This window comes from Hypomesus transpacificus, unplaced genomic scaffold, assembly GCF_021917145.1.
Source record: "Hypomesus transpacificus isolate Combined female unplaced genomic scaffold, fHypTra1 scaffold_188, whole genome shotgun sequence".
Classification (NCBI taxonomy): Eukaryota; Metazoa; Chordata; class Actinopteri; order Osmeriformes; family Osmeridae; genus Hypomesus; species Hypomesus transpacificus.
Window position 1 is genome coordinate 137833 of NW_025813737.1, and position 22874 is coordinate 160706.

Genomic DNA, 22874 nt, shown 5'->3' on the forward strand with positions numbered 1-22874 from the left:
TCAGGAAGAAGAGGCGCTTACGGGCCGTTTTGACCACCTTGTCCGTGTGAACAGACCAGGTGAGGTCATTGCTGATGTTCACCCCGAGGAACTTGAAGCAGCTGACCTTCTCCACTTCCGATCCATTGATGAATAGGGGTGCATGCTCCTCCTCCTGCCGCCTCCTAAAGTCCACAATCATCTCCTTGGTCTTGCTGATGTTAAGAGAGAGGTTGTTGTCCTGACACCATGATGTCAGGGTGTCAACCTCCTCTCTGTAGGCTGACTCGTCACTGTCAGAGATGAGGCCCACGATGGTTGTGTCGTCAGCAAACTTAACGAGGAGGTTGGAGCTGTGCGTAGCCGCACAGTCGTGGGTGAACAAGGAGAACAGGAGAGGGCTGAGCACACAGCCCTGGGGGGTGCCTGTGTTGGTGATCAGTACAGATGAAGTGCGGTCACCGATTCTCACCACCTGTGGCCTCCCCGTCAGGAAGTGGAAGATCCACTTGCAGAGGGAGGTGCTTAGTCCCAGGTCCACAAGCTTGGAGACCAGTCTGGAGGGGATGATGGTGTTGAATGCAGAGCTGTAGTCAATGAACAGTATGGCCTTTTACATTGGTTTGATATATAGCAGATAACCAGTGCCACTATATTGTATCATTGAAAGAAGTACAATAAATCATTTGTAATAAACATCGTCGTGACTGGGATTCGACACGAGTACCCCAATTTTTCCCTTTACAGGTACAGGCGTCTGCCCGCCGCGTGGAAGGCAGCTATGCTTGCCACTATACCACCAATGCCCACGACATCCTCCATGATCGCACAGCTTTTCGAGCCACGGTTCGATTTTTCACACCACCTACTGACGTCCAACTAGTAAGAGTTTGCCATAAACCTGGTTTATACTTCTGTCGAGTTTGGAACACTTGGCCTAATCCGGATGTGCTCGACCGTCACAAGAGACGAAATGCCTCTCACACTTTGTATTGTCTGGTGATGGAGCCACTATACCTACGATGCCCCAAGAAAGCATCAACGACAACACAACACAACACGTCGAGTCACAGTTCACCTTTCAAACCCACTTACTGACGTGAAAGCAATGAGACGCCGTTAGCACCCTACAAAACTGGCAGCGGTGGGATTCGAACCCACGCCTCCGGACAGACTGGAGCCTAAATCCAGCGCCTTGGACCGCTCGGCCACGCTACCCCGTTGTCAACTGTTGGCCAGCCGAGCTCCAACCGAAGCTGATCGATCGTCCAGGAGCTCACGTGACTAGTCTAATGCCCGCAAGCAGTGGAATGACACCAGATAAAACACATCTTTCTCAAGGTTCTGCATTGGCCGGGAATCGAACCCGGGTCAACTGCTTGGAAGGCAGCTATGCTTGCCACTATACCACCAATGCCCACGACATCCTCCATGATCGCACAGCTTTTCGAGCCACGGTTCGATTTTTCACACCACCTACTGACGTCCAACTAGTAAGAGTTTGCCATAAACCTGGTTTATACTTCTGTCGAGTTTGGAACACTTGGCCTAATCCGGATGTGCTCGACCGTCACAAGAGACGAAATGCCTCTCACACTTTGTATTGTCTGGTGATGGAGCCACTATACCTACGATGCCCCAAGAAAGCATCAACGACAACATGTCGAGCCACAGTTCACCTTTCAAACCCACTTACTGACTTGAAAGCAACGAGACGGCGTTAGCACCCTACAAAACTGGCAACGGTGGGATTCGAACCCACGCCTCCGGAGAGACTGGAGCCTAAATCCAGCACCTTGGACCGCTCGGCCACGCTACCCCGTTGTCAACTGTTGGCCAGCCGAGCTCCAACCGAAGCTGATCGATCGTCCAGGAGCTCACGTGACTAGTCTAATGCCCGCAAGCAGTGGAATGACACCAGATAAAACACATCTTTCTCAAGGTTCTGCATTGGCCGGGAATCGAACCCGGGTCAACTGCTTGGAAGGCAGCTATGCTTGCCACTATACCACCAATGCCCACAACATCCTCCATGATCGCACAGTATTTCGAGCCACGGTTCGATTTTTCACACCACCTACTGACGTCCAACTAGTAAGAGATTGCCATAAACCTGGTTTATACTTCTGTCGAGTTTGGAACACTTGGCCTAATCCGGATGTGCTCGACCGTCACAAGAGACGAAATGCCTCTCACACTTTGTATTGTCTGGTGATGGAGCCACTATACCTACGATGCCCCAAGAAAGCATCAACGACAACATGTCGAGCCACAGTTCACCTTTAAAACCCACTTACTGACTTGAAAGCAACGAGACGGCATTAGCACCCTACAAAAGTGGCAGCAGTCGGATTTGAACCCACGCCTCCGGAGAGACTGGAGCCTAAATCCAGCGCCTTGGACCGCTCGGCCACGCTACCCCGTTGTCAGCTGTTGGCCAGCCGAGCTCAAACCGAAGCTGATTGATCGTCCAGGAGCTCACGTGACTATATCTAATGCCCGCAAGCAGTGGAATGACACCAGATAAAACACATCTTTCTCAAGGTTCTGCATTGGCCGGGAATCGAACCCGGGTCAACTGCTTGGAAGGCAGCTATGCTTGCCACTATACCACCAATGCCCACAACATCCTCCATGATCGCACAGCATTTCGAGCCACGGTTCGACTTTTCACACCACCTACTGACGTCCAACTAGTAATTGATTGCCCTAAAACTGGTTTATACTTCTGTCGAGTTTGGAACACTTGGCCTAATCCGGATGTGCTCGACCGTCACAAGGGACGAAATGCCTTTCACACTTTGTATTGTCTGGTGATGGAGCCACTATACCTACGATGCCCCAAGAAAGCATCAACGACAACATGTCGAGCCACAGTTCACCTTTAAAACCCACTTACTGACTTGAAAGCAACGAGACGGCATTAGCACCCTACAAAAGTGGCAGCAGTCGGATTTGAACCCACGCCTCCGGAGAGACTGGAGCCTAAATCCAGCGCCTTGGACCGCTCGGCCACGCTACCCCGTTGTCAGCTGTTGGCCAGCCGAGCTCAAACCGAAGCTGATTGATCGTCCAGGAGCTCACGTGACTATATCTAATGCCCGCAAGCAGTGGAATGACACCAGATATAACACATCTTTCTCAAGGTTCTGCATTGGCCGGGAATCGAACCCGGGTCAACTGCTTGGAAGGCAGCTATGCTTGCCACTATACACCAATGCCCACGACATCCTCCATGATCGCACAGCTTTTCGAGCCACGGTTCGATTTTTCACACCACCTACTGACGTCCAACTAGTAAGAGTTTGCCATAAACCTGGTTTATACTTCTGTCGAGTTTGGAACACTTGGCCTAATCCGGATGTGCTCGACCGTCACAAGAGACGAAATGCCTCTCACACTTTGTATTGTCTGGTGATGGAGCCACTATACCTACGATGCCCCAAGAAAGCATCAACGACAACATGTCGAGCCACAGTTCACCTTTCAAACCCACTTACTGACTTGAAAGCAACGAGACGGCGTTAGCACCCTACAAAACTGGCAGCGGTGGGATTCGAACCCACGCCTCCGGAGAGACTGGAGCCTAAATCCAGCACCTTGGACCGCTCGGCCACGCTACCCCGTTGTCAACTGTTGGCCAGCCGAGCTCAAACCGAAGCTGATCGATCGTCCAGGAGCTCACGTGACTAGTCTAATGCCCGCAAGCAGTGGCATGACACCAGATAAAACACATCTTTCTCAAGGTTCTGCATTGGCCGGGAATCGAACCCGGGTCAACTGCTTGGAAGGCAGCTATGCTTGCCACTATACCACCAATGCCCACGACATCCTCCATGATCGCACAGCAGTTCGAGCCACGGTTCGACTTTTCACACCACCTACTGACGTCCAACTAGTAATTGATTGCCCTAAAACTGGTTTATACTTCTGTCGAGTTTGGAACACTTGGCCTAATCCGGATGTGCTCGACCGTCACAAGGGACGAAATGCCTCTCACACTTTGTATTGTCTGGTGATGGAGCCACTATACCTACGATGCCCCAAGAAAGCATCAACGACAACATGTCGAGCCACAGTTCACCTTTAAAACCCACTTACTGACTTGAAAGCAACGAGACGGCATTAGCACCCTACAAAAGTGGCAGCAGTCGGATTTGAACCCACGCCTCCGGAGAGACTGGAGCCTAAATCCAGCGCCTTGGACCGCTCGGCCACGCTACCCCGTTGTCAGCTGTTGGCCAGCCGAGCTCAAACCGAAGCTGATTGATCGTCCAGGAGCTCACGTGACTATATCTAATGCCCGCAAGCAGTGGAATGACACCAGATAAAACACATCTTTCTCAAGGTTCTGCATTGGCCGGGAATCGAACCCGGGTCAACCGCTTGGAAGGCAGCTATGCTTGCCACTATACCACCAATGCCCACGACATCCTCCATGATCGCACAGCTTTTCGAGCCACGGTTCGATTTTTCACACCACCTACTGACGTCCAACTAGTAAGAGATTGCCATAAACCTGGTTTATACTTCTGTCGAGTTTGGAACACTTGGCCTAATCCGGATGTGCTCGACGTTACAAGAGACGAAATGCCTATCACACTTTGTATTGTCTGGTGATGGAGCCACTATACCTACGATGCCCCAAGAAAGCATCAACGACAACATGTCGAGCCACAGTTCACCTTTAAAACCCACTTACTGACTTGAAAGCAACGAGACGGCATTAGTACCCTACAAAAGTGGCAGCAGTCGGATTCGAACCCACGCCTCCGGAGAGACTGGAGCCTAAATCCAGCGCCTTGGACCGCTCGGCCACGCTACCCCGTTGTCAGCTGTTGGCCAGCCGAGCTCAAACCGAAGCTGATCGATCGTCCAGGAGCTCACGTGACTATATCTAATGCCCGCAAGCAGTGGAATGACACCAGATAAAACACATCTTTCTCAAGGTTCTGCATTTGCCGGGAATCGAACCCGGGTCAACTGCTTGGAAGGCAGATATGCTTGCCACTATACCACCAATGCCCACGACATCCTCCATGATCGCACAGCTTTTCGAGCCACGGGTCAGATTTTTCACACCACCTACTGACGTCCAACTAGTAAGAGTTTGCCATAAACCTGGTTTATACTTCTGTCGAGTTTGGAACACTTGGCCTAATCCGGATGTGCTCGACCGTCACAAGAGACGAAATGCCTCTCACACTTTGTATTGTCTGGTGATGGAGCCACTATACCTACGATGCCCCAAGAAAGCATCAACGACAACATGTCGAGCCACAGTTCACCTTTCAAACCCACTTACTGACTTGAAAGCAACGAGACGGCGTTAGCACCCTACAAAACTGGCAGCGGTGGGATTCGAACCCATGCCTCCGGAGAGACTGGAGCCTAAATCCAGCACCTTGGACCGCTCGGCCACGCTACCCCGTTGTCAACTGTCGGCCAGCCGAGCTCCAACCGAAGCTGATCGATCGTCCAGGAGCTCACGTGACTAGTCTAATGCCCGCAAGCAGTGGAATGACACCAGATAAAACACATCTTTCTCAAGGTTCTGCATTGGCCGGGAATCGAACCCGGGTCAACTGCTTGGAAGGCAGCTATGATTGCCACTATACCACCAATGCCCACGACATCCTCCATGATCGCACAGATTTTCGAGCCACGGTTCGATTTTTCACACCACCTACTGACGTCCAACTAGTAAGAGATTGCCATAAACCTGGTTTATACTTCTGTCGAGTTTGGAACACTTGGCCTAATCCGGATGTGCTCGACGTCACAAGAGACGAAATGCCTATCACACTTTGTATTGTCTGGTGATGGAGCCACTATACCTACGATGCCCCAAGAAAGCATCAACGACAACACAACACAACACGTCGAGCCACAGTTCACCTTTCAAACCCACTTACTGACGTGAAAGCAATGAGACGCCGTTAGCACCCTACAAAAGTGGCAGCGGTGGGATTCGAAACCATGCCTCCGGAGAGACTGGAGCCTAAATCCAGCACCTTGGACCGCTCGGCCACGCTACCCCGTTGTCAACTGTTGGCCAGCCGAGCTCCAACCGAAGCTGATTGATCGTCCAGGAGCTCACGTGACTAGTCTAATGCCCGCAAGCAGTGGAATGACACCAGATAAAACACATCTTTCTCAAGGTTCTGCATTGGCCGGAAATCGAACCCAGGTCAACTGCTTGGAAGGCAGCTATGCTTGCCACTATACCACCAATGCCCACGACATCCTCCATGATCGCACAGCTTTTCGAGCCACGGTTCGATTTTTCACACCACCTACTGACGTCCAACTAGTAAGAGATTGCCATAAACCTGGTTTATACTTCTGTCGAGTTTGGAACACTTGGCCTAATCCGGATGTGCTCGACCGTCACAAGAGACGAAATGCCTCTCACACTTTGTATTGTCTGGTGATGGAGCCACTATACCTACGATGCCCCAAGAAAGCATCAACGACAACACATCGAGACACAGTTCACCTTTCAAACCCACTTACTGACGTGAAAGCAATGAGACGCCGTTAGCACCCTACTAAAGTGGCAGCGGTGGGATTCGAACCCATGCCTCCGGAGAGACTGGAGCCTAAATCCAGCACCTTGGACCGCTCGGCCACGCTACCCCGTTGTCAACTGTCGGCCAGCCGAGCTCCAACCGAAGCTGATCGATCGTCCAGGAGCTCACGTGACTAGTCTAATGCCCGCAAGCAGTGGAATGACACCAGATAAAACACATCTTTCTCAAGGTTCTGCATTGGCCGGGAATCGAACCCGGGTCAACTGCTTGGAAGGCAGCTATGCTTGCCACTATACCACCAATGCCCACGACATCCTCCATGATCGCAAAAATTTTCGAGCCACGGTTCGATTTTTCACACCACCTACTGACGTCCAACTAGTAAGAGATTGCCATAAACCTGGTTTATACTTCTGTCGAGTTTGGAACACTTGGCCTAATCCGGATGTGCTCGACCGTCACAAGAGACGAAATGCCTCTCACACTTTGTATTGTCTGGTGATGGAGCCACTATACCTACGATGCCCCAAGAAAGCATCAACGACAACACATCGAGACACAGTTCACCTTTCAAACCCACTTACTGACGTGAAAGCAATGAGACGCCGTTAGCACCCTACTAAAGTGGCAGCGGTGGGATTCGAACCCACGCCTCCGGAGAGACTGGAGCCTTAATCCAGCGCTTTGGACCGCTCGGCCACGCTACCCCGTTGTCAGCTGTTGGCCAGCCGAGCTCAAACCGAAGCTGATCGATCGTCCAGGAGCTCACGTGACTATATCTAATGCCCGCAAGCAGTGGAATGACACCAGATAAAACACATCTTCCTCAAGGTTCTGCATTGGCCGGGAATCGAACCCGGGTCAACTGCTTGGAAGGCAGCTATGCTTGCCACTATACCACCAATGCCCACAACATCCTCCATGATCGCACAGCTTTTCGAGCCACGGTTCGATTTTTCACACCACCTACTGACGTCCAACTAGTAAGAGTTTGCCATAAACCTGGTTTATACTTCTGTCGAGTTTGGAACACTTGGCCTAATCCGGATGTGCTCGACCGTCACAAGAGACGAAATGCCTCTCACACTTTGTATTGTCTGGTGATGGAGCCACTATACCTACGATGCCCCAAGAAAGCATCAACGACAACATGTCGAGCCACAGTTCACCTTTCAAACCCACTTACTGACTTGAAAGCAACGAGACGCCATTAGTACCCTACAAAAGTGGCAGCAGTCGGATTCGAACCCACGCCTCCGGAGAGACTGGAGCCTAAATCCAGCGCCTTGGACCGCTCGGCCACGCTACCCCGTTGTCAGCTGTTGGCCAGCCGAGCTCAAACCGAAGCTGATCGATCGTCCAGGAGCTCACGTGACTATATCTAATGCCCGCAAGCAGTGGAATGACACCAGATAAAACACATCTTTCTCAAGGTTCTGCATTGGCCGGGAATCGAACCCGGGTCAACTGCTTGGAAGGCAGATATGCTTGCCACTATACCACCAATGCCCACGACATCCTCCATGATCGCACAGCTTTTCGAGCCACGGTTCGATTTTTCACACCACCTACTGACGTCCAACTAGTAAGAGTTTGCCATAAACCTGGTTTATACTTCTGTCGAGTTTGGAACACTTGGCCTAATCCGGATGTGCTCGACCGTCACAAGAGACGAAATGCCTCTCACACTTTGTATTGTCTGGTGATGGAGCCACTATACCTACGATGCCCCAAGAAAGCGTCAACGACAACATGTCGAGCCACAGTTCACCTTTCAAACCCACTTACTGACTTGAAAGCAACGAGACGGCGTTAGCACCCTACAAAACTGGCAGCGGTGGGATTCGAACCCACGCCTCCGGAGAGACTGGAGCCTAAATCCAGCACCTTGGACCGCTCGGCCACGCTACCCCGTTGTCAACTGTTGGCCAGCCGAGCTCCAACCGAAGCTCATCGATCGTCCAGGAGCTCACGTGACTAGTCTAATGCCCGCAAGCAGTGGAATGACACCAGATAAAACACATCTTTCTCAAGGTTCTGCATTGGCCGGGAATCGAACCCGGGTCAACTGCTTGGAAGGCAGCTATGCTTGCCACTATACCACCAATGCCCACGACATCCTCCATGATCGCACAGCTTTTCGAGCCACGGTTCGATTTTTCACACCACCTACTGACGTCCAACTAGTAAGAGATTGCCATAAACCTGGTTTATACTTCTGTCGAGTTTGGAACACTTGGCCTAATCCGGATGTGCTCGACGTTACAAGAGACGAAATGCCTATCACACTTTGTATTGTCTGGTGATGGAGCCACTATACCTACGATGCCCCAAGAAAGCATCAACGACAACATGTCGAGCCACAGTTCACCTTTAAAACCCACTTACTGACTTGAAAGCAACGAGACGGCATTAGTACCCTACAAAAGTGGCAGCAGTCGGATTCGAACCCACGCCTCCGGAGAGACTGGAGCCTAAATCCAGCGCCTTGGACCGCTCGGCCACGCTACCCCGTTGTCAGCTGTTGGCCAGCCGAGCTCAAACCGAAGCTGATCGATCGTCCAGGAGCTCACGTGACTATATCTAATGCCCGCAAGCAGTGGAATGACACCAGATAAAACACATCTTTCTCAAGGTTCTGCATTTGCCGGGAATCGAACCCGGGTCAACTGCTTGGAAGGCAGATATGCTTGCCACTATACCACCAATGCCCACGACATCCTCCATGATCGCACAGCTTTTCGAGCCACGGGTCAGATTTTTCACACCACCTACTGACGTCCAACTAGTAAGAGTTTGCCATAAACCTGGTTTATACTTCTGTCGAGTTTGGAACACTTGGCCTAATCCGGATGTGCTCGACCGTCACAAGAGACGAAATGCCTCTCACACTTTGTATTGTCTGGTGATGGAGCCACTATACCTACGATGCCCCAAGAAAGCATCAACGACAACATGTCGAGCCACAGTTCACCTTTCAAACCCACTTACTGACTTGAAAGCAACGAGACGGCGTTAGCACCCTACAAAACTGGCAGCGGTGGGATTCGAACCCATGCCTCCGGAGAGACTGGAGCCTAAATCCAGCACCTTGGACCGCTCGGCCACGCTACCCCGTTGTCAACTGTCGGCCAGCCGAGCTCCAACCGAAGCTGATCGATCGTCCAGGAGCTCACGTGACTAGTCTAATGCCCGCAAGCAGTGGAATGACACCAGATAAAACACATCTTTCTCAAGGTTCTGCATTGGCCGGGAATCGAACCCGGGTCAACTGCTTGGAAGGCAGCTATGATTGCCACTATACCACCAATGCCCACGACATCCTCCATGATCGCACAGATTTTCGAGCCACGGTTCGATTTTTCACACCACCTACTGACGTCCAACTAGTAAGAGATTGCCATAAACCTGGTTTATACTTCTGTCGAGTTTGGAACACTTGGCCTAATCCGGATGTGCTCGACGTCACAAGAGACGAAATGCCTATCACACTTTGTATTGTCTGGTGATGGAGCCACTATACCTACGATGCCCCAAGAAAGCATCAACGACAACACAACACAACACGTCGAGCCACAGTTCACCTTTCAAACCCACTTACTGACGTGAAAGCAATGAGACGCCGTTAGCACCCTACAAAAGTGGCAGCGGTGGGATTCGAAACCATGCCTCCGGAGAGACTGGAGCCTAAATCCAGCACCTTGGACCGCTCGGCCACGCTACCCCGTTGTCAACTGTTGGCCAGCCGAGCTCCAACCGAAGCTGATTGATCGTCCAGGAGCTCACGTGACTAGTCTAATGCCCGCAAGCAGTGGAATGACACCAGATAAAACACATCTTTCTCAAGGTTCTGCATTGGCCGGAAATCGAACCCAGGTCAACTGCTTGGAAGGCAGCTATGCTTGCCACTATACCACCAATGCCCACGACATCCTCCATGATCGCACAGCTTTTCGAGCCACGGTTCGATTTTTCACACCACCTACTGACGTCCAACTAGTAAGAGATTGCCATAAACCTGGTTTATACTTCTGTCGAGTTTGGAACACTTGGCCTAATCCGGATGTGCTCGACCGTCACAAGAGACGAAATGCCTCTCACACTTTGTATTGTCTGGTGATGGAGCCACTATACCTACGATGCCCCAAGAAAGCATCAACGACAACACATCGAGACACAGTTCACCTTTCAAACCCACTTACTGACGTGAAAGCAATGAGACGCCGTTAGCACCCTACTAAAGTGGCAGCGGTGGGATTCGAACCCATGCCTCCGGAGAGACTGGAGCCTAAATCCAGCACCTTGGACCGCTCGGCCACGCTACCCCGTTGTCAACTGTCGGCCAGCCGAGCTCCAACCGAAGCTGATCGATCGTCCAGGAGCTCACGTGACTAGTCTAATGCCCGCAAGCAGTGGAATGACACCAGATAAAACACATCTTTCTCAAGGTTCTGCATTGGCCGGGAATCGAACCCGGGTCAACTGCTTGGAAGGCAGCTATGCTTGCCACTATACCACCAATGCCCACGACATCCTCCATGATCGCAAAAATTTTCGAGCAACGGTTCGATTTTTCACACCACCTACTGACGTCCAACTAGTAAGAGATTGCCATAAACCTGGTTTATACTTCTGTCGAGTTTGGAACACTTGGCCTAATCCGGATGTGCTCGACCGTCACAAGAGACGAAATGCCTCTCACACTTTGTATTGTCTGGTGATGGAGCCACTATACCTACGATGCCCCAAGAAAGCATCAACGACAACACATCGAGACACAGTTCACCTTTCAAACCCACTTACTGACGTGAAAGCAATGAGACGCCGTTAGCACCCTACTAAAGTGGCAGCGGTGGGATTCGAACCCACGCCTCCGGAGAGACTGGAGCCTTAATCCAGCGCTTTGGACCGCTCGGCCACGCTACCCCGTTGTCAGCTGTTGGCCAGCCGAGCTCAAACCGAAGCTGATCGATCGTCCAGGAGCTCACGTGACTATATCTAATGCCCGCAAGCAGTGGAATGACACCAGATAAAACACATCTTCCTCAAGGTTCTGCATTGGCCGGGAATCGAACCCGGGTCAACTGCTTGGAAGGCAGCTATGCTTGCCACTATACCACCAATGCCCACAACATCCTCCATGATCGCACAGCTTTTCGAGCCACGGTTCGATTTTTCACACCACCTACTGACGTCCAACTAGTAAGAGTTTGCCATAAACCTGGTTTATACTTCTGTCGAGTTTGGAACACTTGGCCTAATCCGGATGTGCTCGACCGTCACAAGAGACGAAATGCCTCTCACACTTTGTATTGTCTGGTGATGGAGCCACTATACCTACGATGCCCCAAGAAAGCATCAACGACAACATGTCGAGCCACAGTTCACCTTTCAAACCCACTTACTGACTTGAAAGCAACGAGACGCCATTAGTACCCTACAAAAGTGGCAGCAGTCGGATTCGAACCCACGCCTCCGGAGAGACTGGAGCCTAAATCCAGCGCCTTGGACCGCTCGGCCACGCTACCCCGTTGTCAGCTGTTGGCCAGCCGAGCTCAAACCGAAGCTGATCGATCGTCCAGGAGCTCACGTGACTATATCTAATGCCCGCAAGCAGTGGAATGACACCAGATAAAACACATCTTTCTCAAGGTTCTGCATTGGCCGGGAATCGAACCCGGGTCAACTGCTTGGAAGGCAGATATGCTTGCCACTATACCACCAATGCCCACGACATCCTCCATGATCGCACAGCTTTTCGAGCCACGGTTCGATTTTTCACACCACCTACTGACGTCCAACTAGTAAGAGTTTGCCATAAACCTGGTTTATACTTCTGTCGAGTTTGGAACACTTGGCCTAATCCGGATGTGCTCGACCGTCACAAGAGACGAAATGCCTCTCACACTTTGTATTGTCTGGTGATGGAGCCACTATACCTACGATGCCCCAAGAAAGCGTCAACGACAACATGTCGAGCCACAGTTCACCTTTCAAACCCACTTACTGACTTGAAAGCAACGAGACGGCGTTAGCACCCTACAAAACTGGCAGCGGTGGGATTCGAACCCACGCCTCCGGAGAGACTGGAGCCTAAATCCAGCACCTTGGACCGCTCGGCCACGCTACCCCGTTGTCAACTGTTGGCCAGCCGAGCTCCAACCGAAGCTCATCGATCGTCCAGGAGCTCACGTGACTAGTCTAATGCCCGCAAGCAGTGGAATGACACCAGATAAAACACATCTTTCTCAAGGTTCTGCATTGGCCGGGAATCGAACCCGGGTCAACTGCTTGGAAGGCAGCTATGCTTGCCACTATACCACCAATGCCCACGACATCCTCCATGATCGCACAGCTTTTCGAGCCACGGTTCGATTTTTCACACCACCTACTGACGTCCAACTAGTAAGAGATTGCCATAAACCTGGTTTATACTTCTGTCGAGTTTGGAACACTTGGCCTAATCCGGATGTGCTCGACGTTACAAGAGACGAAATGCCTATCACACTTTGTATTGTCTGGTGATGGAGCCACTATACCTACGATGCCCCAAGAAACCATCAACGACAACATGTCGAGCCACAGTTCACCTTTCAAACCCACTTACTGACATGAAAGCAACGAGACGGCGTTAGCACCTTACTAAAGTGGCAGCGGTGGGATTCGAACCCACGCCTCCGGAGAGACTGGAGCCTTAATCCAGCGCCTTGGACCGCTCGGCCACGCTACCCCGTTGTCAGCTGTTGGCCAGCCGAGCTCAAACCGAAGCTGATCGATCGTCCAGGAGCTCACGTGACTATATCTAATGCCCGCAAGCAGTGGAATGACACCAGATAAAACACATCTTTCTCAAGGTTCTGCATTGGCCGGGAATCGAACCCGGGTCAACTGCTTGGAAGGCAGATATGCTTGCCACTATACCACCAATGCCCACGACATCCTCCATGATCGCACAGCTTTTCGAGCCACGGTTCGATTTTTCACACCACCTACTGACGTCCAACTAGTAAGAGTTTGCCATAAACCTGGTTTATACTTCTGTCGAGTTTGGAACACTTGGCCTAATCCGGATGTGCTCGACCGTCACAAGAGACGAAATGCCTCTCACACTTTGTATTGTCTGGTGATGGAGCCACTATACCTACGATGCCCCAAGAAAGCATCAACGACAACATGTCGAGCCACAGTTCACCTTTCAAACCCACTTACTGACATGAAAGCAACGAGACGGCGTTAGCACCCTACAAAACTGGCAGCGGTGGGATTCGAACCCACGCCTCCGGAGAGACTGGAGCCTAAATCCAGCACCTTGGACCGCTCGGCCACGCTACCCCGTTGTCAACTGTTGGCCAGCCGAGCTCCAACCGAAGCTGATCGATCGTCCAGGAGCTCACGTGAGTAGTCTAATGCCCGCAAGCAGTGGAATGACACCAGATAAAACACATCTTTCTCAAGGTTCTGCATTGGCCGGGAATCGAACCCGGGTCAACTGCTTGGAAGGCAGCTATGCTTGCCACTATACCACCAATGCCCACGACATCCTCCATGATCGCACAGCTTTTCGAGCCACGGTTCGATTTTTCACACCACCTACTGACGTCCAACTAGTAAGAGATTGCCATAAACCTGGTTTATACTTCTGTCGAGTTTGGAACACTTGGCCTAATCCGGATGTGCTCGACGTTACAAGAGACGAAATGCCTATCACACTTTGTATTGTCTGGTGATGGAGCCACTATACCTACGATGCCCCAAGAAAGCATCAACGACAACACAACACAACACGTCGAGCCACAGTTCACCTTTCAAACCCACTTACTGACGTGAAAGCAATGAGACGCCGTTAGCACCCTACAAAAGTGGCAGCGGTGGGATTCGAATCCACGCCTCCGGAGAGACTGGAGCCTTAATCCAGCGCCTTGGACCGCTCGGCCACGCTACCCCGCTGTCAACTGTTGGCCAGCCGAGCTCGAACCGAAGCTGATCGATCGTCCAGGAGCTCACGTGACTATATCTAATGCCCGCAAGCAGTGGAATGACACCAGATAAAACGCATTTTTCTCAAGGTTCTGCATTGGCCGGGAATCGAACCCGGGTCAACTGCTTGGAAGGCAGCTATGCTTGCCACTATACCACCAATGCCCACGACATCCTCCATGATCGCACAGCTTTTCGAGCCACGGTTCGATTTTTCACACCACCTACTGACGTCCAACTAGTAAGAGATTGCCATAAACCATAAAATGGAGCCACTATACCTACGATGCCCCAAGAAAGCATCAACGACAACATTTCGAGCCACAGTTCACCTTTAAAACCCACTTACTGACTTGAAAGCAACGAGACGGCATTAGCACCCTACAAAAGTGGCAGCAGTCGGATTCGAACCCACGCCTCCGGAGAGACTGGAGCCTAAATCCAGCGCCTTGGACCGCTCGGCCACGCTACCCCGTTGTCAGTTGTTGGCCACCCGAGCTTCTCCCAAAACTGATCGATACTGAACTAGTAACAGATTGCCCTAAACCTGGTTTATACTTCTGTCGAGTTTGGAACACTTGGCCTAATCCGGATGTGCTCGACCGTCACAAGAGACGAAATGCCTCTTCACGGTTTGTATTGTCTGGTGATGGAGCCACTATACCTACGATGCCCCAAGAAAGCATCAACGACAACACAACACAACGAGCCACAGTTCACCTTTCAAACCCACTTACTGACGTGAAAGCAATGAGACGCCGTTAGCACCCTACAAAAGTGGCAGCGGTGGGATTCGAACCCACGCCTCCGGAGAGACTGGAGCCTTAAACCAGCGCCTTGGACCGCTAGGCCACGCTACCCTGAGGGGGTGTATCCCCCTCCCACTTCTCCTCTATTGTAACATCCTCCCTCCCTCCCATTGACGTGTTCTCGTCCCACCCCACTAACTCTGCCACCGACACCTTGCTAACCACTTTAACTGCATCACTTGACTCTCTCTGTCCCCTGTCTACCAGGCCTGCACGATCTTCTCCCCCCTGCCCGTGGCTTACGGATGTTATTCGTGAAGAACGGTCCACCCTTCGAGCAGCTGAGAGGAGATGGCGCAAGTCCAAAGACGGTCTGGACCTTGATAAGTATCACTCCCTCCTCAAATCCTTCTCTTCTCACATAACTGGTGCCAAAACCCTCTACTTTCTTAACAAAATTAACTCCGCTTCAAACCCCCACAAACTTTTCTCTACCTTCTCCACCCTTCTTAACCCACCTCCCCCACCCCCTCCCTCCACCCTGACAGCAGACGACTTCTCCTCTTTCTTTGAGAAAAAAGTCGCCGACATTAGCAGTCGGTTCCCTAAACCCACCCTTCCTACCCCCTCACCCTCCATTTCTGACCCAACTAAATGTCTAAACTCCTTCTCTCCCCTGTCCGAGGCAGAGCTCTCTGACCTCATTCTCTCTCATCGCCCCACCTCCTGTCCCCTTGATCCTGTCCCCTCCCCTCTCTTTCAAACCATCTCCCCCTCTATCATAACTTTTCTGCTCCATGTTCTAAACTCCTCTCTTACCTCTGGCACCTTCCCCTCTGCCTTCAAACAGGCCAGAGTTACCCCTTTACTCAAAAAACCCTCCCTTAACCCTGCCGTCCTCCAGAACTACAGACCGGTATCATTGTTGCCCTTCTTTTCTAAAACAATTGAACGTGCTGTATCTAACCAACTGTCTAACTTCCTTTCTCAGAACAAACTGCTCGACCCCAACCAATCGGGCTTCAAGACCGGCCACTCCACAGAGACTGCCCTCCTTTCAGTCACCACTGCCCTCCAGTCTGCCAGAGCGGCTTCCAGGTCATCCGTCATCATTCTGCTGGACCTTTCTGCGGCGTTTGATACGGTTAACCACCAGATCCTGCTCTCCACACTTTCTGAGATGGGCATCACTGGCACTGCACTCCAGTGGATCTCATCCTACCTGTCGGGAAGATCCTACCAGGTCTCCTGGGGAGGCAAACTGTCAGGCCCACGCCAGCTCTCCACTGGTGTCCCACAGGGCTCCGTCCTTGGTCCCCTCCTCTTCTCTCTGTACACCACCTCACTTGGACCAATCATCACCTCCCATGGCTTCTCCTACCACTGCTACGCTGACGACACGCAGCTGTACCTGTCATTCCCTCCGACCGATCCGGGGATCTCAGCTAGGATTGAGGCCTGCCTCGCAGACATCTCCGCCTGGATGACTGAGCACCATCTCCAGCTGAACCTTGCCAAAACAGAACTTCTCATCATCCCGGCCAAACCCTCCATCTCCCATGACTTCTCAATCACCCTGGGATCTGCGACGGTGACCCCCTCATCCTCTGCCAGGAACCTTGGGGTGACCATGGACGACGAGCTCTCCCTCACGGCCCACATTGCTGCGGTCTCCCGGTCGTGTAGATTCACCCTCTACAACATCCGGAAGATCAGGAGATACCTGTCTGAGCACTCCACCCAGCTGCTTGTCCAAGCACTTGTCCTCTCCAAGTTGGACTACTGCAACTCGCTGCTCGCCGGTCTCCCATCATGCGCAACCCGCCCTCTTCAGAGAATTCAGAACGCAGCGGCCCGTCTAGTCTACAATCTACCCAGACGCTCCCACGTTACCCCGCTCCTCATCTCCCTCCACTGGCTACCCATAACGGCCCGCATCAGATTCAAGACCCTGGTACTGACCTTCCGAGCAGTGAATGGAACTGCGCCCGACTACATCAAGTCTCTCCTGCAGCCTTACACCCCCACCCGCCACCTACGGTCTTCTTCAGACAACCGCCTGGTGGTCCCACCTCTCAAGACCGCCCGGTCCCAGCACAAGCTCTTCTCCTGCCTGGCACCCCAGTGGTGGAATCAACTCCCCACCTCCATCAGAGACACGGACTGTCTCTCCACCTTCAAGAGAAGGCTCAAGACGCACTTGTTCCAGGAGTACAATGGTACTTAGGAATGGTTTGCTGAATCCAACGCTAGTTTCCTCAAGGTTCACAATGACTCTTGCTTAGACTGTTGCTCTTGTTGGTTAGTGGTAGCTGATTTAAACTGTTGTATTCTTCTTTTTTAGTTAATCCTATTTTTATTGCTTTCCTACAGGTACACCTGCACTTAGAGATCAATGTTGTGTAATTTTAACTTGTTTAACTACATGCTCTTATGGTCTCTTCCCTTTAGCACTATTTTTTGGTTGTTCACAATATGTACTTCTTGTCTTTGACTACCCGCAATGCTGTGGGGCTATCTTGTTGTTATTATCAGTGACCTATGCACTTTGTGAAGCTCTCTCTTGGAAGTCGCTTTGGACAAAAGCGTCTGCTAAATGAATAAATGTAAAATGAATAAATGTACCCCGTTGTCAACTGTTGACCAGCCGAGCTCGAACCGAAGCTGATCGATCGTCCAGGAGCTCACGTGACTATATCTAATGCCCGCAAGCAGTGGAATGACACCAGATAAAACACATCTTTCTCAAGGTTCTGAATTGGCCGGGAATCGAACCCGGGTTAACTGCTTGGAAGGCAGCTATGCTTGCCACTATGCCACCAATGCCCACAACATCCTCCATGATCGCACAGCTTTTCGAGCCACGGTTCGATTTTTCACACCACCTACTGACGTCCAACTAGTAAGAGTTTGCCATAAACCTGGTTTATACTTCTGTCGAGTTTGGAACACTTGGCCTATTCCGGATGTGCTCGACCGTCACAAGAGACGAAATGCCTCTCACACTTTGTATTGTCTGGTGATGGAGCCACTATACCTACGATGCCCCAAGAAAGCATCAACGACAACACAACACAACACGTCGAGCCACAGTTCACCTTTCAAACCCACTTACTGACGTGAAAGCAATGAGACGCCATTAGCACCCTACAAAAGTGGCAGCGGTGGGATTCGAACCCATGCCTCCGGAGAGACTGGAGCCTAAATCCAGCACCTTGGACCGCTCGGCCACGCTACCCCGTTGTCAACTGTTGGCCAGCCGAGCTCCAACCGAAGCTGATCGATCGTCCAGGAGCTCACGTGACTAGTCTAATGCCCGCAAGCAGTGGAATGACACCAGATAACACACATCTTTCTCAAGGTTCTGCATTGGCCGGGAATCGAACCCGGGTCAACTGCTTGGAACGCAGCTATGCTTGCCACTATACCACCAATGCCCACGACATCCTCCATGATCGCACAGCTTTTCGAGCCACGGTTCGATTTTTCACACCACCTACTGACGTCCAACTAGTAAGAGATTGCCAAAAACCTGGTTTATACTTCTGTCGAGTTTGGAACACTTGGCCTAATCCGGATGTGCTCGACCGTTACAAGAGACGAAATGCCTCTCACACTTTGTATTGTCTGGTGATGGAGCCACTATACCTACGATGCCCCAAGAAAGCATCAACGACAACACAACACAACACGTCGAGCCACAGTTCACCTTTCAAACCCACTTACTGACGTGAAAGCAATGAGACGCCGTTAGCACCCTACAAAAGTGGCAGCGGTGGGATTCGAACCCATGCCTCCGGAGAGACTGGAGCCTAAATCCAGCACCTTGGACCGCTCGGCCACGCTACCCCGTTGTCAACTGTTGGCCAGCCGAGCTCCAACCGAAGCTGATTGATCGTCCAGGAGCTCACGTGACTAGTCTAATGCCCGCAAGCAGTGGAATGACACCAGATAAAACACATCTTTCTCAAGGTTCTGCATTGGCCGGGAATCGAACCCAGGTCAACTGCTTGGAAGGCAGCTATGCTTGCCACTATACCACCAATGCCCACGACATCCTCCATGATCGCACAGCTTTTCGAGCCACGGTTCGATTTTTCACACCACCTACTGACGTCCAACTAGTAAGAGATTGCCATAAACCTGGTTTATACTTCTGTCGAGTTTGGAACACTTGGCCTAATCCGGATGTGCTCGACCGTCACAAGAGACGAAATGCCTCTCACACTTTGTATTGTCTGGTGATGGAGCCACTATACCTACGATGCCCCAAGAAAGCATCAACGACAACACAACACAACACGTCGAGCCACAGTTCACCTTTCAAATCCACTTACTGACGTGAAAGCAATGAGACGCCGTTAGCACCCTACAAAAGTGGCAGCGGTGGGATTCGAACCCATGCCTCCGGAGAGACTGGAGCCTAAATCCAGCACCTTGGACCGCTCGGCCACGCTACCCCGTTGTCAACTGTTGGCCAGCCGAGCTCCAACCGAAGCTGATTGATCGTCCAGGAGCTCACGTGACTAGTCTAATGCCCGCAAGCAGTGGAATGACACCAGATAAAACACATCTTTCTCAAGGTTCTGCATTGGCCGGGAATCGAACCCAGGTCAACTGCTTGGAAGGCAGCTATGCTTGCCACTATACCACCAATGCCCACGACATCCTCCATGATCGCACAGCTTTTCGAGCCACGGTTCGATTTTTCACACCACCTACTGACGTCCAACTAGTAAGAGATTGCCATAAACCTGGTTTATACTTCTGTCGAGTTTGGAACACTTGGCCTAATCCGGATGTGCTCGACCGTCACAAGAGACGAAATGCCTCTCACACTTTGTATTGTCTGGTGATGGAGCCACTATACCTACGATGCCCCAAGAAAGCATCAACGACAACACAACACAACGAGCCACAGTTCACCTTTCAAACCCACTTACTGACGTGAAAGCAATGAGACGCCGTTAGCACCCTACAAAAGTGGCAGCGGTGGGATTCGAACCCACGCCTCCGGAGAGACTGGAGCCTTAATCCAGCGCCTTGGACCGCTCGGCCAGGCTACCCCGTTGACAACTGTTGGCCAGCCGAGCTCCAACCGAAGCTGATCGATCGTCCAGGAGCTCACGTGACTAGTCTAATGCCCGCAAGCAGTGGAATGACACCAGATAAAACACATCTTTCTCAAGGTTCTGCATTGGCCGGGAATCGAACCCGGGTCAACTGCTTGGAACGCAGCTATGCATGCCACTATACCACCAATGCCCACGACATCCTCCATGATCGCACAGCATTTCGAGCCACGGTTCGACTTTTCACACCACCTACTGACGTCCAACTAGTAATTGATTGCCCTAAAACTGGTTTATACTTCTGTCGAGTTTGGAACACTTGGCCTAATCCGGATGTGCTCGACCGTCACAAGAGACGAAATGCCTCTCACACTTTGTATTGTCTGGTGATGGAGCCACTATACCTACCATGCCCCAAGAAAGCATCAACGACAACACAACACAACACGTCGAGCCACAGTTCACCTTTCAAACCCACTTACTGACGTGAAAGCAATGAGACGCAGTTAGCACCCTACAAAAGTGGCAGCGGTGGGATTCGAACCCACGCCTCCGGAGAGACTGGAGCCTTAATCCAGCGCCTTGGACCGCTCGGCCACGCTACCCCGTTGTCAACTGTTGGCCAGCCGAGCTCGAACCGAAGCTGATTGATCGTCCAGGAGCTCACGTGACTAGTCTAATGCCCGCAAGCAGTGGAATGACACCAGATAAAACACATCTTTCTCAAGGTTCTGCATTGGCCGGGAATCGAACCCAGGTCAACTGCTTGGAAGGCAGCTATGCTTGCCACTATACCACCAATGCCCACGACATCCTCCATGATCGCACAGCTTTTCGAGCCACGGTTCGATTTTTCACACCACCTACTGACGTCCAACTAGTAAGAGATTGCCATAAACCTGGTTTATACTTCTGTCGAGTTTGGAACACTTGGCCTAATCCGGATGTGCTCGACCGTCACAAGAGACGAAATGCCTCTCACACTTTGTATTGTCTGGTGATGGAGCCACTATACCTACGATGCCCCAAGAAAGCATCAACGACAACATAACACAACGAGCCACAGTTCACCTTTCAAACCCACTTACTGACGTGAAAGCAATGAGACGCCGTTAGCACCCTACAAAAGTGGCAGCGGTGGGATTCGAACCCACGCCTCCGGAGAGACTGGAGCCTTAATCCAGCGCCTTGGACCGCTCGGCCAGGCTACCCCGTTGTCAACTGTTGGCCAGCCGAGCTCCAACCGAAGCTGATCGATCGTCCAGGAGCTCACGTGACTAGTCTAATGCCCGCAAGCAGTGGAATGACACCAGATAAAACACATCTTTCTCAAGGTTCTGCATTGGCCGGGAATCGAACCCGGGTCAACTGCTTGGAACGCAGCTATGCTTGCCACTATACCACCAATGCCCACGACATCCTCCATGATCGCACAGCATTTCGAGCCACGGTTCGACTTTTCACACCACCTACTGACGTCCAACTAGTAATTGATTGCCCTAAAACTGGTTTATACTTCTGTCGAGTTTGGAACACTTGGCCTAATCCGGATGTGCTCGACCGTCACAAGAGACGAAATGCCTCTCACACTTTGTATTGTCTGGTGATGGAGCCACTATACCTACCATGCCCCAAGAAAGCATCAACGACAACACAACACAACACGTCGAGCCACAGTTCACCTTTCAAACCCACTTACTGACGTGAAAGCAATGAGACGCAGTTAGCACCCTACAAAAGTGGCAGCGGTGGGATTCGAACCCACGCCTCCGGAGAGACTGGAGCCTTAATCCAGCGCCTTGGACCGCTCGGCCACGCTACCCCGTTGTCAACTGTTGGCCAGCCGAGCTCGAACCGAAGCTGATCGATCGTCCAGGAGCTCACGTGACTATATCTAATGCCCGCAAGCAGTGGAATGACACCAGATAAAACACATTTTTCTCAAGGTTCTGCATTGGCCGGGAATCGAACCCGCGTCAACTGCTTGGAAGGCAGCTATGCTTGCCACGATACCACCAATGCCCACGACATCCTCCATGATCGCACAGCTTTTCGAGCCACGGTTCGATTTTTCACACCACCTACTGACGTCCAACTAGTAAGAGATTGCCATAAACCATAAAATGGAGCCACTATACCTACGATGCCCCAAGAAAGCATCAACGACAACATTTCGAGCCACAGTTCACCTTTAAAACCCACTTACTGACTTGAAAGCAACGAGACGGCATTAGCACCCTACAAAAGTGGCAGCAGTCGGATTCGAACCCACGCCTCCGGAGAGACTGGAGCCTAAATCCAGCGCCTTGGACCGCTCGGCCACGCTACCCCGTTGTCAGTTGTTGGCCACCCGAGCTTCTCCCAAAACTGATCGATACTGAACTAGTAACAGATTGCCCTAAACCTGGTTTATACTTCTGTCGAGTTTGGAACACTTGGCCTAATCCGGATGTGCTCGACCGTCACAAGAGACGAAATGCCTCTTCACGGTTTGTATTGTCTGGTGATGGAGCCACTATACCTACGATGCCCCAAGAAAGCATCAACGACAACACAACACAACG

At 51.6% G+C, this 22874-nt stretch overlaps 44 non-coding genes across 44 annotated transcripts; all 44 read right to left on the reverse strand.

Annotated features, from left to right (window-relative positions):
* Positions 1-1115: 1115 nt before the first annotated feature.
* On the reverse strand, positions 1116-1197 carry trnal-uag. Its single transcript has one exon. It is a non-coding gene; the product is annotated as a tRNA-Leu (tRNA).
* Positions 1198-1324: 127 nt separating this feature from the next.
* Positions 1325-1396, reverse strand: trnag-ucc. Its single transcript has one exon. It is a non-coding gene; the product is annotated as a tRNA-Gly (tRNA).
* A 320-nt stretch (positions 1397-1716) lies between these two features.
* Positions 1717-1798, reverse strand: trnal-uag. Its single transcript has one exon. It is a non-coding gene; the product is annotated as a tRNA-Leu (tRNA).
* Positions 1799-1925: 127 nt separating this feature from the next.
* On the reverse strand, positions 1926-1997 carry trnag-ucc. Its single transcript has one exon. It is a non-coding gene; the product is annotated as a tRNA-Gly (tRNA).
* Positions 1998-2527: 530 nt separating this feature from the next.
* On the reverse strand, positions 2528-2599 carry trnag-ucc. The gene has a single exon. It is a non-coding gene; the product is annotated as a tRNA-Gly (tRNA).
* A 921-nt stretch (positions 2600-3520) lies between these two features.
* Positions 3521-3602, reverse strand: trnal-uag. The gene has a single exon. It is a non-coding gene; the product is annotated as a tRNA-Leu (tRNA).
* Positions 3603-3729: 127 nt separating this feature from the next.
* Positions 3730-3801, reverse strand: trnag-ucc. The gene has a single exon. It is a non-coding gene; the product is annotated as a tRNA-Gly (tRNA).
* Positions 3802-4331: 530 nt separating this feature from the next.
* Positions 4332-4403, reverse strand: trnag-ucc. The gene has a single exon. It is a non-coding gene; the product is annotated as a tRNA-Gly (tRNA).
* Positions 4404-4722: 319 nt separating this feature from the next.
* Positions 4723-4804, reverse strand: trnal-uag. The gene has a single exon. It is a non-coding gene; the product is annotated as a tRNA-Leu (tRNA).
* A 521-nt stretch (positions 4805-5325) lies between these two features.
* On the reverse strand, positions 5326-5407 carry trnal-uag. The gene has a single exon. It is a non-coding gene; the product is annotated as a tRNA-Leu (tRNA).
* Positions 5408-5534: 127 nt separating this feature from the next.
* Positions 5535-5606, reverse strand: trnag-ucc. The gene has a single exon. It is a non-coding gene; the product is annotated as a tRNA-Gly (tRNA).
* Positions 5607-6536: 930 nt separating this feature from the next.
* Positions 6537-6618, reverse strand: trnal-uag. Its single transcript has one exon. It is a non-coding gene; the product is annotated as a tRNA-Leu (tRNA).
* Positions 6619-6745: 127 nt separating this feature from the next.
* trnag-ucc lies at positions 6746-6817 on the reverse strand. Its single transcript has one exon. It is a non-coding gene; the product is annotated as a tRNA-Gly (tRNA).
* A 320-nt stretch (positions 6818-7137) lies between these two features.
* On the reverse strand, positions 7138-7219 carry trnal-aag. The gene has a single exon. It is a non-coding gene; the product is annotated as a tRNA-Leu (tRNA).
* A 128-nt stretch (positions 7220-7347) lies between these two features.
* trnag-ucc lies at positions 7348-7419 on the reverse strand. The gene has a single exon. It is a non-coding gene; the product is annotated as a tRNA-Gly (tRNA).
* A 530-nt stretch (positions 7420-7949) lies between these two features.
* Positions 7950-8021, reverse strand: trnag-ucc. Its single transcript has one exon. It is a non-coding gene; the product is annotated as a tRNA-Gly (tRNA).
* Positions 8022-8341: 320 nt separating this feature from the next.
* On the reverse strand, positions 8342-8423 carry trnal-uag. The gene has a single exon. It is a non-coding gene; the product is annotated as a tRNA-Leu (tRNA).
* Positions 8424-8550: 127 nt separating this feature from the next.
* On the reverse strand, positions 8551-8622 carry trnag-ucc. Its single transcript has one exon. It is a non-coding gene; the product is annotated as a tRNA-Gly (tRNA).
* A 922-nt stretch (positions 8623-9544) lies between these two features.
* On the reverse strand, positions 9545-9626 carry trnal-uag. Its single transcript has one exon. It is a non-coding gene; the product is annotated as a tRNA-Leu (tRNA).
* Positions 9627-9753: 127 nt separating this feature from the next.
* trnag-ucc lies at positions 9754-9825 on the reverse strand. The gene has a single exon. It is a non-coding gene; the product is annotated as a tRNA-Gly (tRNA).
* Positions 9826-10755: 930 nt separating this feature from the next.
* On the reverse strand, positions 10756-10837 carry trnal-uag. The gene has a single exon. It is a non-coding gene; the product is annotated as a tRNA-Leu (tRNA).
* Positions 10838-10964: 127 nt separating this feature from the next.
* On the reverse strand, positions 10965-11036 carry trnag-ucc. Its single transcript has one exon. It is a non-coding gene; the product is annotated as a tRNA-Gly (tRNA).
* Positions 11037-11356: 320 nt separating this feature from the next.
* Positions 11357-11438, reverse strand: trnal-aag. The gene has a single exon. It is a non-coding gene; the product is annotated as a tRNA-Leu (tRNA).
* Positions 11439-11566: 128 nt separating this feature from the next.
* Positions 11567-11638, reverse strand: trnag-ucc. Its single transcript has one exon. It is a non-coding gene; the product is annotated as a tRNA-Gly (tRNA).
* A 530-nt stretch (positions 11639-12168) lies between these two features.
* trnag-ucc lies at positions 12169-12240 on the reverse strand. Its single transcript has one exon. It is a non-coding gene; the product is annotated as a tRNA-Gly (tRNA).
* A 320-nt stretch (positions 12241-12560) lies between these two features.
* On the reverse strand, positions 12561-12642 carry trnal-uag. The gene has a single exon. It is a non-coding gene; the product is annotated as a tRNA-Leu (tRNA).
* A 127-nt stretch (positions 12643-12769) lies between these two features.
* Positions 12770-12841, reverse strand: trnag-ucc. Its single transcript has one exon. It is a non-coding gene; the product is annotated as a tRNA-Gly (tRNA).
* Positions 12842-13160: 319 nt separating this feature from the next.
* trnal-aag lies at positions 13161-13242 on the reverse strand. Its single transcript has one exon. It is a non-coding gene; the product is annotated as a tRNA-Leu (tRNA).
* Positions 13243-13370: 128 nt separating this feature from the next.
* Positions 13371-13442, reverse strand: trnag-ucc. Its single transcript has one exon. It is a non-coding gene; the product is annotated as a tRNA-Gly (tRNA).
* Positions 13443-13762: 320 nt separating this feature from the next.
* Positions 13763-13844, reverse strand: trnal-uag. Its single transcript has one exon. It is a non-coding gene; the product is annotated as a tRNA-Leu (tRNA).
* Positions 13845-13971: 127 nt separating this feature from the next.
* Positions 13972-14043, reverse strand: trnag-ucc. The gene has a single exon. It is a non-coding gene; the product is annotated as a tRNA-Gly (tRNA).
* Positions 14044-14372: 329 nt separating this feature from the next.
* On the reverse strand, positions 14373-14454 carry trnal-aag. Its single transcript has one exon. It is a non-coding gene; the product is annotated as a tRNA-Leu (tRNA).
* A 128-nt stretch (positions 14455-14582) lies between these two features.
* Positions 14583-14654, reverse strand: trnag-ucc. The gene has a single exon. It is a non-coding gene; the product is annotated as a tRNA-Gly (tRNA).
* A 613-nt stretch (positions 14655-15267) lies between these two features.
* trnal-aag lies at positions 15268-15349 on the reverse strand. The gene has a single exon. It is a non-coding gene; the product is annotated as a tRNA-Leu (tRNA).
* Positions 15350-18394: 3045 nt separating this feature from the next.
* trnal-uag lies at positions 18395-18476 on the reverse strand. Its single transcript has one exon. It is a non-coding gene; the product is annotated as a tRNA-Leu (tRNA).
* A 529-nt stretch (positions 18477-19005) lies between these two features.
* trnal-uag lies at positions 19006-19087 on the reverse strand. The gene has a single exon. It is a non-coding gene; the product is annotated as a tRNA-Leu (tRNA).
* Positions 19088-19214: 127 nt separating this feature from the next.
* On the reverse strand, positions 19215-19286 carry trnag-ucc. The gene has a single exon. It is a non-coding gene; the product is annotated as a tRNA-Gly (tRNA).
* Positions 19287-19616: 330 nt separating this feature from the next.
* Positions 19617-19698, reverse strand: trnal-uag. Its single transcript has one exon. It is a non-coding gene; the product is annotated as a tRNA-Leu (tRNA).
* A 127-nt stretch (positions 19699-19825) lies between these two features.
* trnag-ucc lies at positions 19826-19897 on the reverse strand. Its single transcript has one exon. It is a non-coding gene; the product is annotated as a tRNA-Gly (tRNA).
* A 325-nt stretch (positions 19898-20222) lies between these two features.
* Positions 20223-20304, reverse strand: trnal-aag. Its single transcript has one exon. It is a non-coding gene; the product is annotated as a tRNA-Leu (tRNA).
* Positions 20305-20833: 529 nt separating this feature from the next.
* On the reverse strand, positions 20834-20915 carry trnal-aag. Its single transcript has one exon. It is a non-coding gene; the product is annotated as a tRNA-Leu (tRNA).
* Positions 20916-21042: 127 nt separating this feature from the next.
* trnag-ucc lies at positions 21043-21114 on the reverse strand. The gene has a single exon. It is a non-coding gene; the product is annotated as a tRNA-Gly (tRNA).
* Positions 21115-21439: 325 nt separating this feature from the next.
* On the reverse strand, positions 21440-21521 carry trnal-aag. The gene has a single exon. It is a non-coding gene; the product is annotated as a tRNA-Leu (tRNA).
* A 529-nt stretch (positions 21522-22050) lies between these two features.
* trnal-aag lies at positions 22051-22132 on the reverse strand. The gene has a single exon. It is a non-coding gene; the product is annotated as a tRNA-Leu (tRNA).
* Positions 22133-22874: the final 742 nt, after the last annotated feature.